The 13583-nt window shown below is 48.6% G+C and overlaps 1 long non-coding RNA gene across 1 annotated transcript in view; it reads right to left on the reverse strand.

Moving 5' to 3' along the window:
• Positions 1-13209, reverse strand: part of LOC138498596 (uncharacterized) — a 79876-nt gene extending 66667 nt beyond the window's left edge. The window contains exon 1 of the long non-coding RNA XR_011278772.1: positions 13084-13209. This is a non-coding gene — a long non-coding RNA (uncharacterized lncRNA). The remainder of the gene's footprint in view (positions 1-13083) is intronic.
• Between the last annotated feature and the right edge of the window lie 374 nt (positions 13210-13583).

The raw sequence follows: 13583 nt of genomic DNA on the forward strand, positions 1-13583 counted from the left end.
GGCTTATCCACCAGCTCATCTGTCCTTGGTAAAGGATGGACATCAATCTTTGTGATTGCATTCAGAGCTCTACACACAGAACATTAACTCCCTGTTTCCTGCATTGGGCACTAGCAAAAATTGACTAGCCCAGGGAATTTTAGATGGCTCCATAACCCCAAGGTCAAGTATCTTGTTGACTCCTTCCTTTATATGGTCGCCGTGGTTTTCTTTGTTGTGTAGGCAGGCTGTGCTGAATCACCTCTCCCTGTGCTGCACTCCCATTGGTTGCTGAGTGTTTTCTTCCATCCAATCAGGGACCAGCAGGCTTCAGACAGCCCTCTCAGCAAGGCCCATTGGCTGGAACTGGTTTCTTTCATCTGCTTCTCACTGGAGTGAGGTCCTGTTTCCACCCTCCTGGCCATCTGTTGTTCTCCTGCACATGTGGAGTTTGTGCCTGGCTGCTGACCATTCCATTAGGTAGGTGCACTTTCTGTGCATTACTGCACCTCCTGGGGAATTATTGAACCTGAAAAATTGAAATTTGAAAAAAAAGAAGAAAAAGAAAAATAGAGGACATTTGCATAATATTGTTGGAAAGGACTGTTTTATTTGGCATTTTCATCGTGCATCCATTGTTTGAGCTTTTTAATACCTGGAGCTGTGTTGCTATTTTGAAAGCACTCATTTTTTCCTACTATTGCTGCTTATTTGACTGTTTTTGGCCCTTCCAAGATGGCCGCCGTGGTTTTCTTTGTTGTGTAGGCAGGCTGTGCTGAATCACCTCTCCCTGTGCTGCACTCCCATTGGTTGCTGAGTGTTTTCTTCCATCCAATCAGGGACTGGCAGGCTTCAGCCGGCCCTCTCAGCAAAGGCCTACTTCCAAGGCCCCTGTCTTCTCCCTGTCCACTTCCAGAACGCTAATTGGGGTCCTCCCTGCACCTTAACCACAATGATGCTGCCACCTCACTCCTCTAAGAAATCCAGACTGCCTTGACTTTGCCACCTCCAGAACTATGGGTTAGTTCCCTCCTTATGGACTCACTTCTACTGCCTTTGACTATCACTGTTCTTTCTGCTTATTGTTCCCATGTTGTCATCCTGCTGCGCAGTGCTTCCTAAAACCCTTTGCTAACATCCGATTCCAAGAATGAAAAAGTCAAATCTTGCTGTTTTTGCTTTGTACTAAAAAGTCAAATCTTGCTGTTTTTGCTTTGTGCTACAAAGTCATATCTTGCTGCCAATTGCAAAATTCTCTGTATTTTGCTTGTATACTGTTTCTTCTCTGTAACTTGCCAGCCCAGTGACCTCACCACTCTCTTTTGTCTCACACCTACCTGCCTTAGCCCCCCCAGTATCTTCATCCTCTCCTTACTTCCACCCCAATGATGCTTTCTGTTTCTCCTATCTTCTCCAACTGTTTCTCCATCGACTTTCCTTCCCTTATCACTAAGTATGGTAGGAAGAAGTTCAAAAAGGATATCTTGGCCTCTAATCCTGGTCTTCCTATCGCCGACACCTACTCCAATGCTTTCGCCAAACAGACCCTTACCGACATCCTCTTTGTCGTTCCTTCGCCAGATCTATGGACTCCTCATATGGTCTCTGTGCTCTGCCCTATCTCCTCCTCTCCCATTAATGGTGGCACTCGCTGGGAAGTTCTCATGGCTTCCTTCGACTCCTCTAAAGTCATCATTAATGTCTACCTAAATGGCACTGTCATGGTCCAAGGCCCTCAGGCCAATCTCCTCCTCTTTGATAGGCGCTTCCCTCGTCTCATCAATTTCCTTTCATCTCCTGCTGTCCCCTCCTCTCCCCCCTTTGCTACCTTGCCCTCGCTCTCCTCCTCCTCCTCTGCCCCTCCAAGGGCTCTTTCTCCTCCACAGGGCGTACCTCTGATCTGTACCCCTCCCCGGAAGGTCTTTAAGACTGGCAACCTTCTTCATATTGCCACTCTCAACTCTTGCTCTGCCGTCAAACACTCCTCTGACATCTGCCACCTCCTTGAAGAACTAAACCTTGATGTCCTTGGTCTTACTTAGACATGGTTCACGGCCAGCTCAGTCACAAGCTTTGACACTCTCCTCCCTGATGGCTACAAGATCCTCTGAGGACCCAGATCTTCCCGGTCCGGTGGGGGGGTAGACCTGATCTTTCCTGAGTGGATTCCTGCCTCTATCATTCCTACTCAGAACTACTTCTCTTTTGAATGCCTTGTCTGTAGGCTTTCTCTCTCGCCTACCCATTCTCTTACTGTGGTTACCATCTACCGGCCTCCTGGTCAAATCACCTCATTTCTATCTTAGTGGGTAGACCTATCCCCCTCCCTCCTGGCCTCTACCACTCAACTCCTCCTCCTCGGTGACCTAAATATACATTTAGACTCTCCTTGCTCCTCCTCTGTACTCTTCCGTGACCTCTGCGACTCCCTCTCCCTGTCCATCCTCCCCTCTGGCCCAACTCACACTGCAGGGCACACGCTCGATGTCTTGATCTCCTCTGACCTCCCCCTCTCCATCCCTCTGACCACTCCTCTCTCCTGGAGCGATCACTCCCTCCTCTCATCTCATCTCTCCCTCTCTTCCCCCCAAGTGAAGCCTACCCCAACACTGCCACCTACCTTCTCGGACATCCGGCCCATGAAACATGTGTCAGTTGAGGCTTTTACCGCCAATTCCCCCCCCCCTCCACCTTTGGCTGTCTCTCATCCTGATACAACCCTGTCTCTGCTCTACTCTTCAATTTCTGATACGCTTGATGCTCTTGCCCCTGTCATGAGGATCTGTTTGAAGTCCAAAGCCAAGTGCAATTCCTGGTATGACTCTGACCTAGCTACACTTAAACGTAAGTGTAGGGCAGCTGAGAGGAAATGGAGGACTCCCTGCTCATCCTCTGACAAACTGGCCTGTCGCCTGCTACAAAGGCAATACTGACTCTCTGTCCTCACCAAGAAGAGAGTCCACATTCAAGCTCGTGTCTCTGCGGCATCTAACAACTCGGCCGAACTCTTTAAAATCTGCAAGGAGCTGGCCAACCCTGCTGCAGTCTCTACCCCTCCTGTTGCCTCCCAGGCTCTTTGCAATGCCCTTGCCTCTCACTTAATTTCAAAAACCCAGGACATCCTGTCCACCCTCTCCACCCACACTCCTCCTCTTCCCTCTCCATCTGTGCTTGCTGAGCCTCCTTTAGCCACCCTCCCACCATCCGTCTCGTCCTTTCCTCTTTTCACCCCTGACGAGGTTGCTAGACAAGTCCGATCTATGAAAGCCTCTTCAAAACAGGTTCATCCCTGTTCCTCCAAAATCATCAAGGACCACATTGACACCCTCGCTCCGGCCCTTGCTGATTTTTGCAACCACTCCTTTGCCTCTGGATCCTTCCTCTCCCCACTGAAGGACTCCTTTGTGCATCCTCTTCTCAAGATACCCACAGCTGATCCTTCTTTTCCAGCTAACTATCGCCCAATTTCCATTACTCCCTTTCTTGGCAAACTCCTGGAAAAGTTGGCCATCTCTCAGCTTAACCTTCATTCCAATTCTGTTGGCTGTCTCCATGACCACCAGTCTGGCTTCAGAGCTGCCAGAAGCACAGCAACTGCTCTCCTAAACATCTGTGAAGATCTGCTCACCAACCTTGACTCTAACATTCCATCTGTCCTCATCCTCCTCGATCTCTCTTCTGCCTTCGACACGGTCAACCATACCATCCTGCTCAACCGTCTCTGTGAAAACCTGGGTATCACTGATCAGGCTCTGGCCTGGCTGACCTCTTTCCTCTCAGATCGACCCTCCCAGGTCCAACTTGGGTCCTTCCTTTCATCTATCTTCCTCTCTACCTGTGGTGTTCCCCAGGGGACTAATCTCTCGCCCTGGCTTTTCAACCAATACCTGGCAAGTCTCGCCCACTGCATTGCCATTTTCTGCTCAAATTTCCAGTGCTACGGTGACGACACTCAACTCATTTTCAAGCTGCCCTCTGCCACCTCCTCTCCCTCTCTCATCTCTGATTGCCTAACTGCCATTCAAGATTGGTGTGCCGCCAATGATCTTTGTCTGAATGCCAGCAAAATGTAGATCATCCTCATTGGCACACCTTCACCATCTTTTCCCCTCACTCTCTGGCCAGCCTCCCTTGGCCCTCCTCCTACCCCCACCTGCTAGGCTAAGAACCTCTGGGTCATCTTGGACTCCACCCTTTCCTTCTCCGCCCACATCTGAGGTCTCTAAAAAGTCACATTTCTGACTGCACCTCCTCAGAGGTACTCCGCCTTTCCTCTACTTCCCCCAGAAGATCATGGTATCTCAAGCTCTGGTACTCTCTAGCTTAGACTATTGTAACAGCCTCTTTCTAAATCTACCTGCCTCTACTCTCCGCCCTCTGCAACTAATCCAGAACAGGACTGCGAGACTTGTCCTTGGCCTCAAGCCCTGGGATCGTATCTCTCCAGCTCTGAAATCTCTCCACTGGCTCCCAGTGGATGCAAGATTAAATTCAAAACCCTCTGCATTGTCCACAAGGCTTTCTGGGTCCTGGGTCCAAAATACCTTCAGCTATCCCTCTGCAAATAATTCCCCTCTCAAGCTCTTCGCTCCTCTACCTCCAACTCACTCAGGGACATTCGTTTTTCTAAGAAACAAGCTGGGGGTAGATCTCTGTCTTTGGCTGGGGCCTCCCTCTGGAACAGCCTCCCTGCCACTCTAAAACTTGAGGAGAACCATCTCCGGTTCCGGAAGCACCTCAAGACCTTCCTCTTTTCTTCTGCCTTCGCTCCCCCTCTCACCTGCTGATCTGTTCTCTCTTGGCACCGTGCACCTGGCCACCCTCTGTATTTTGGGCCCAGGTACCTGCTCATCCTGCCACCCTCCCGCACTGCCTCCGGGCCACCCCTTGCACTGGGGTCTGTATCTGTACCCCCTTTTTCTTCCTGCTCTTATCAGACCTACCATGTCTGCTGTCTTAAACCTATCACTTGCAAATTGCTGGCTGCATTACCACTGTTTGGTGCCTTTATTATTTATTTATTGTTATTTATCTGTTTCTCCTCTGCTTCGCACTTTCCACCTCTCCCCCCTTCCATGCACTTTTCCCCTCCACCCTCTCCCATGCACTTGCACGTTCTCAATGTCACTGGGCCTTGTAAAATCGCTGTTTTGTTCTCCCCTGTTCCCCTCCCTTGGTTGTCACGCTCTGAAACACTTGTGTACGAGCATGATAGAAATAAAATATCAATCAATCAATCAATCAATCAATCAATCAATCAATCAATATGAGTTCTGACATGATCAGACATTCTGTAGCCCCTGATTTTGACAGGGAGACTGTCACCAGTGAATATATCATGCTGGTCCTATGGGTAAAGCCTGGGGTCAGTGAAAATAGGGAGCCAAACTGAGCCAACAGAGTATTGCAATCCTCCTGTTGCTGCAGAGTTAGATCTGAAGAGAGTTTGTTCTTTCAATTGTCTCATCTGAAGGGTGTCCTCTTGAGGAGAACACAGAGAGGTTCAGTCTCTTCCTCCTCTTGATCAGAGGCTAGAAGCAAAGCTCCTAGTTCTGGTCTAGAGACATAGGCTTTCAGACGGTTAGTGTGAAAACCCCTAGGGGCCTTCTTGGGGTTGCCCAAGTCCACTAAATAATTAACATCTCCAAATGTTCCTACAACTTTGAAGGGTCCAATCCATTTGTCCTGTAAGTCTCTCTTCCTTATAGGAACCACAACTAGTACTAACAGATCTGAAGTAAACTCCACCATGTTGGCCTTCTGGTCATGCCAATGTTTGACCACAGCCTGACCAGCTTTCAAGTTTTCAGATGCTTCAGTCATCAAACGTACCATCCTCCTCCTGAGGCCTAATACATAGTCAATGACACGGACTGGCAGTAGGGATGGAGCCCTCTGCAAACCTTCTTTGATAAGGGCCAAAGGACCTCTGACAGGGCGATCATAGAGAGGCTCACAGGGGCTGAAACCCACTCTAGCTTGAGGCACCTCTCTATAAACAAATAGAAGGAATGGCAGTAGAAGGTCCATCTTTCTTCTCAGGGGTTCCTCTAAGGCACCTATACTGCTCTTCATCATCTGGTTAAACCACTCTACAAGCCCATTTGCTTGTCGGTGGTAGGCAGTTGAGAACTTTTTACGATACTACACAGTTTTTCCATATGGTCTGCATGTAGTGGGACATACAGTGTGACCCCCTGTCAGAGATAACCTCATTAGGAAACCCAACCCTGGTATAAAAAAAATACCAAGAAGGGCCTTAGCCACTGCTTGGGCAGTAACAGTTCTCATAGGTATTGCGTCAGGATATTTGGTAGCATGGTCTACCACAAGCAATACAACACAACTAAAAGAGGTAGATACAAACTATCAACAGTAAGGCCACAGATTCAAATTATTACAAAAAATACATAAGCAATTTAAAGTGCATACAGATTAAAAAGACAATAGTAAAACACACAATCATAAGTCTTTGTGACAAAAGAAACCCTTTCCTTGAAGAGCGGCTGAGTATCCAGTAATGTGAGTTGGTTATAGAACAACATCCATGTTTTGATATTCTAGTTGTAAACAAATTTAATTTGTATTTATACACAAACAGGTCTGTAGACACTAGACCTTCAAACTCAACATGTTTCTGTTCTCAACAATTGTTGTGGGACATTCTTCAGGAGGTGTGTCACGTTTTCTATGATTCCAATAAAAATGATAAGTCCTCGTAATTTAAGTCTTAGGGCCTCATTACACGGTAGGCGGTAGGGATTTAACGTTACCGGTAATGGAATACCGGTAACGTTAAATCCCCATGCGAATTACGACCTGGCTCACCGCTATTAGCGGCACCGCTAAGTACGGTGCCACTAATAGCGGGCAGTCCTCGTGCACGCGACCCTCCATCCCGTAAATAACGCCATGCCGCTAATAGCACACCATCACAAGGCAAGTGGACATGCCATTAGCGGCATGGTAAAGGCCCCAAAACCCCTTACCGCCATGGCGCTAATAGGGCGATCGCGAACCACCCATTAAGAGAACTGAGCAGTGTTCCCACCTGCCACAGGTGGACACAATCAGCACAGGTGGAGGCAATGGAGACTGTGGCAGCTCAAAAGGAGCACACCACACCCCTTCCCAAACCCCTTCCCACACCAAGATGGTTCCAATACTTGCAGCATTACATGGGCTGGAGGACATGATTGCAGCGCAGCAGCAACAACAACAGGCAGCACAGAGGAGACGCAGGAGGAGGAGGAGGAGGAGGAGGGCAAGACAGGCACAGCAAGCACCACCACGGCACCTAATCATACCACAGAGGCATCCACCAATCCCCAGGATCAGAGCCAGTCCATTTAACCTAACCCCAGAGCAGATACACACCCTGTACCGTCTGGACCGGGATACCATAACCAGCATCGTGGACATGATACACAACGACATTGTGAGCCTCATAGACATCCAAACTGCCAACCCCCCTCTACTCAAGGTGGTGACTGTGCTCCACTTCCTGGCCACAGGCACCTACCAGCATACAGTGGGGCAGATGCATGGCATCTCACAACCAGTATTCTCACGCACGCTGAACCAGGTACTTGATGCCCTCCTGAAGCATGCACCTAAACACATATTCATGCCACGGACTGGCCAGGAGATTGCAAACACCAAAGTTGGCTTCTATTCACTGGCAGGCATCCCAAGTTGCATCGGGGCCATCGACTGTACCCATGTGGAATTGGTTGTACCACATCACAATGAAGTAGTCTACCGAAACAGGAAGCAATTCCACTCCATCAATGTCCAAATGGTATGTGACCCCAAGAAGATAATCACACATTGCTGTGCCCGATTTCCCGGATCAACCCATGATTCCATGGTCCTATGGAACTCAACTATCCCACGCTACATGGAGCGACAAGCCGGACAACGTTCGGGCTACTTGGTGAGTAGCAGGGCAAGCACATGGCAGTGTGATTGGGGGGAGAGATACATACTCCAACTGTGTGTGATTGGGGGGGGAGATACATAATCCAACTGGGTGTGATTGGGGGGGAGATATATACTCCAACTACGTGTGATTTGGGGGGGAGATATACATACTCAAAATGGGTGTAGCTTGTCGTCCGTCGGACGAATGCACATACAGATGTATGCCAATGTCCATCTGGGAAGGCCGCAACGTACTTGAGATGAACGGACATGCAAGTATAAGCTACACAACATAAATGACAATCCAGGTCTAGAAACCTTAAACATCCATCCCCATCCACATTGCACAACATTCCACGCCACAAAATACACAAATGTCATACATGCCGTCAAGATAGTCATACAGAATTAGTCCAGCACAACATCAATAATGCAATGTGCCCTTGAAAGCATGCAAAAGGATCACTCCTAGCCAGAGCATTGCACCACGCACCTATAGCACCACTGAAGTGATGCCTCTCAGCATGGGACCATCAATGTTGGAATGGCATAACACCAGCAGTGTGGTACCAAATCTGCCTGGGCCCAGGGACACCTAAGACCTGGCCTCACCCAGGACATGTCAATTACTGTTGGAGGCATTAATGGGGCATGTCTACTTGCAGGGTCGAGCTCACCTTTGCACATTGCAGTCACACAGACCATCTGCATGTATGCTGTTAATTGTGTACTTCAATCACAATGACAAGTCAATTTGTGTGATATGAACAGGCCGCTCTTGAGGTGAAATTTAACAGGACCCCATTCGTGCCCCCATACAGGTGATGCTGGCTATCCCCTGAAGAGGTGGCTCCTCACCCCTGTACGGAACCCCCAGAACAGGCACGAAGAGTAATGCAATCGTGCACATACCCGTACCCGCATTGTGATCGAGCAGACCTTTGGCCTTTTGAAGACACGGTTTAGGTGCCTTAACAGGTCTGGTGGCGCTCTCCTGTATGGCCATGAGAAGTTGGCCAAGATCACCATGGCATGTGTCATGCTGCACAATATGTGTATCAGACGGAATGCGCCAGTGCCCCCTGACGTTGAAATAGAAGCACCTGATGAGGATGATGATGGTGATGAGGACGGAATTGAAGGGGATGCAGGTCATGCAAGAGGGGATGGCCCGGAGGGATGTACTGTGAGACAGCATCTGATCAACCAAATATTCTGAGTAACATGGTTTTGTACTGTCACATGGATATGTGTAGTAATGTACTGGTGTCTGTTTGGAAGCGCACAATGGACCATGGCGTCAATAAAGTGCACATACACAAAGAAGAAGTCCAAGCCTGTGTTTTGTTCAAACACCAGTGTATTAAGGAACGTAAAGAAGAAAATGTGCATGTCCCCAAACATCCCACCACCCTTCCCCCCACCCCCCACAACAGTCCCATAACACCCTTCCCCCACCCCCACAACAGTCCCTTAACACCCTTCCCCCCACACCCCACAACAGTGCCATAACACCCTTCCCCCCACCCCCCACAACAGTTCCACATGTGTCTGCCACAATGATTCCCTCCAGCCATGTACGCGGAGGCTTCACCAGGCACTCCCTATTGGCCATTGCCAACACCAGCATTGGGAGGCTGCGTAGACGTGCACCTGGTGGTGCGTGAGGAGCGGCGGAGGGGGCTTGTCTGCCTCGAACTGGCGGATGAGGAAGTGGCAGACTGTCCTGGTGGTGGTGGGAATTGGCGGTCCAATGCGTCCACTATCCGTGAGAGGACCTCCCTGACTCGGATAATCTCCCCACACAGCCTGTCTGTACATGCCTCCGTCCCCTCCCTGGAGTGCCTTGCTGTCTCCATAATCTCTACCCTGAGACGGGCAGCCTCCTCCACATGCTGCCCAACCAGCACAGTTATTTCCTGTTGCCGCTGGCTGATGCTGGCCAGGTCGAGGGCAGTGTTGGGTTCTGGTGGTGTGGCTGCTGTGGCCTGTGATGGTGCCAGGTCAACAGATGAAGCCACCGGGGGGCTACTTAAAGCTCCCATGTTCTCATCGCCAGTGACATTAGACCCAGGTGTCTGCTGTGGTGATGGCTCGGGGGTACCAGGGGGGGTTGGGGTGTGCATCTCCATGTGGAAGTTGGTTGTGTCCTCCACATCTGATAGTGGGGCAGTGGCTGCCGCCTCTCCTGCGGAACTAGCTGGAGCTGAGGGTGGGCCCTCTGTGGCTGGGATCGGTGGTGGTGGGTTAACCTCCGGAGGTGGGGCAGTTGTTGGTGGTGTGGCAACTTGTGTCTTGGAAGTGGCGCTCCACCAATGTTTCACACTCTGCATCTGGACCCTTCTGCCTTTGCCCCTTGATGTTGTGGGGGTGTCCTCTGTGTCCAAAGCCCTTGTTTTCTTATGCACAGGGGGTGCCTGTGATGCATTGCCAGCATCCTCACTGTCTGTATGTGAGCCTGTCGGGGACAAGAAGGGGGATGTCATTGGTTACGGATCTATGTACTTAATGCAGTATACATCAATAATGCAGTTGTGGGCATTTTGACTACATTGTAAAGGATGCAGGTGATGTGTCAGTTCAGTGGCTCATCCATGCATGGTTGTGTGTGGCACTTGTCTCTGGTGATGTGTGCATGTGTGTGTGTTTGGGTCTGACACTGACATGGCCAGGGTGTGATGCATGTGTGGATGTTTGTCCATCCATGAGGTGATTCTGGGCTCGCATTTGGGGGGACCAGTAGATTCACATTGCATGCTTTCATGTGTACACTCACCTCCATCTGAAGTGGTTGCTACACCATGCTCCATTGTCCCGACTCCCTCCATGCATTCCACTCCAATGAGGTTGGCGCAGGTCTCCTCCCATTCTTTCAGTTTTATGGGTGACCCAGATCCACCTGCTGTAGCAATGTTGTGGTTTTCGGCAAGGATGCTTCTCACCCGGAGTCTCAGGTCATCCCACCTCTTTTGGCACTCACGCACATTGCGGGTGGTGTTGCCCACAGCACTGACTTTCAATGCGACCTCAGCCCAGATTGCCTTCTTTTTCATGAGTGTCTCCCGCCGCATGTTGCTGGCAAAGACCACGGCGGCATTGTCAGCTAGGGTCTGGGTCAGCATTAATAGCTCATCTGAGGTCAATTTTTCTTTCCGCTGCCGGTCGGTGTTTTTTTCTTAAGGCCTTGGGCATGTTGAGGGTGTCCCTGATGATTTCCTACTGCAAGGTACTCCAAACAGGTCCAGGGGGCAGAGGATGGCAATGGACTGTGTTTTTAAAGATGGCCGCCGTGCTCTTTCCCCTTCCTGTGCGATGACGCTATTTCCGGTTCCGCAATTTAACGGTCACCTGCTATTTGCATGCAGCGTGAGGGCGGAGGTGCTATCTGCACTTTCGTCGAAGGCGGTAAGAGACTTTTTGGGGACTTTAGCGGCATGGCGGTAGGGTCATTACCGGCATGGCGCTATGCTCGTGTCCGTGTACTCGTAATGGTACGCTATTAGCGCCCTCTTGCGAGGGCGGACACGTGAAGAGCGCCGTGCCGGTAATTTGAGATTTTTAGCGCACAACGTGTAATGAGGCCCTTAATCTTTGTCTGAATGGCGTAACTGTTGATAAGGAAATGGAAAAACAAAGGATAGGTTCTAAATACCAAAGTTCCTATACCAAAATTAAGTTGGCCCGGCTAGAAGAACGGTCTACAAATTACCTTCTCCAGCCTGTGGATTGTGTCCTGAAGGAAGCCAGTGTCCTCAGTTTATCAGGAAAGATGCCATAATCAGAAATATAAATTCTTGGTTGAACCTGTGAAGGGTATATTCATTTCATGAAAGGACTCAATGTTGAGACTCAAAACTGACAAAGGCAACTTTCGTGAGAGAACTCTCTAAAACTTTTTACCTTAAGAAGGATCTTATCTGATGTAAGTTCAAGTGTTTCTCAGCATCCTTATGGACCGGAATATGTTGCGGTATATCCAAAAAGGCTGCTGCAATCTAATTAGTCCTGTTTCGTAATGCGAAAATATTGGCATTTAGTCACTCTTTTGGGGCAGTTTATATCAACTCTATGTTCCCAATCTGATCAATCGAAACTGTGTCAACTTACCCTCAATGGACTTTAAAGTGTCTCAAATGGAAAAACGAAGTTTCCGGATTTCATAGTGCTTCATGAGGACAAAGTCAAAATCAGTACGACTATCTGTCTTGGGAGTCCCGTGCAGTGTGATCTAAAGCAAACGGGAAATTAGAAAACAAAAACGGCTATTAACGTGGTGCCCGGTATGGCTTGAACACTGATTGCTAATTCAATCAGGTACCTATGTCGCTCCCTTTACGGGATCTGGGTGAAAACAAATATTGTTCTCTCACGAAACCTGCCTTTGTCAGCTCACGGAAAGGTCCAACGGGGCGAGGTAGTGTGCTGTTAAATGTTCAAAGTGTCATTCCTGAGCGACATGTTTGACAAGTTATACATTCTATTGACATTTTGGTGAGACATTCTTGGAGCTTTGGAACAAACCAATCCTCCTGAATGTTTGCTGCTATGTGCTGCTTTGTTGTATGGGCAGGGAAATGCAATAGTTGGAATGCTATTTGCAATAACTCTCCAGGCATCACTACCTTTCTTGTTGCATTCTGTCTCCAGAGGAGGTCCATGTGGGTGGAGCTCTCTTTTGTAATTCTATCACCTGTGCTCTTGACAAAGCATTATACCCGTCCTCCCTTTGTTCCTCCGTTATGCTTTTCTGCATGCATTCAGCATGCAGCGCTTTTGTAAAGTATGCTGCCTTTTTTGCTGTGGCATCGGCTGCCGCATTTCCTAGTGATATTTCATCACTGTTATTTGTATGTGCTTGGCATTTTACCAATGTGACCGTTGATAGTTCTGCAAGTGCCATTATCAGTTCATTTAGAAGTTCAGTGTGTTTTACTGGGGACCCATCTGCTCTCCTGAACCCCCTTCTCCTCCACCTGGACAATCCAGCATGTACTGTAGTGGTTACATATGCTGAGTCTGAATACATTTTCACTGCACAAGATTTAGCTGCATGGAGTGCTTCTATTAGTGCCACCAATTCGGCAGCTTGTGCTGAATAGTGCATGGGAAAAAGTTTGTTTACAAGTATTTCATATTCTCTCTCTTCCAACCTCACTACTGATGCTCCCACATGTTTCTTACCTGTTTCTGGACAAATATTTCCTCCCTTTCATCATATACGGGCTCATTTAGTTGTTTTTTTTTCTCATATTTGTACTGATCATTAGCTTGATGCATGAGTACCAATGCTGTTGAATGTTCTGGTCATTTTCTGTAAATCAGGGAAAACCATGTTAGATTTCATCGAACTTGCATTCGACCATGTTAAGGTGAAAGAAAAGATAGGCAGAAACGTTCACAATCATATGCTTCTCCTCCCTAACTGCAGAGGTTAAGTTAAGTTTGTAGAATTCTTAATATAACAAGCCACTTGGCACTCAAATATCTGTTTCAATATTTTGAACAATATTCTTTGTTTCACCTTTCCATGTCTGGATACCCTGCATTGGACATTGCCCATGCAGGACATAGAGAGTGCATTTTCAAAAGCCACTTTCAGATTAGCCCTGATGTCCTGTCCTTTTCCCCTGCATTTTGCCTCATATGTTTATGATTGGATAAGACTTTCGAATGGATTGTCT

Source organism: Ambystoma mexicanum, chromosome 5q, assembly GCF_040938575.1.
Source record: "Ambystoma mexicanum isolate Mex_15411 chromosome 5q, UKY_AmexF1_1, whole genome shotgun sequence".
Lineage (NCBI taxonomy): Eukaryota > Metazoa > Chordata > Amphibia > Caudata > Ambystomatidae > Ambystoma > Ambystoma mexicanum.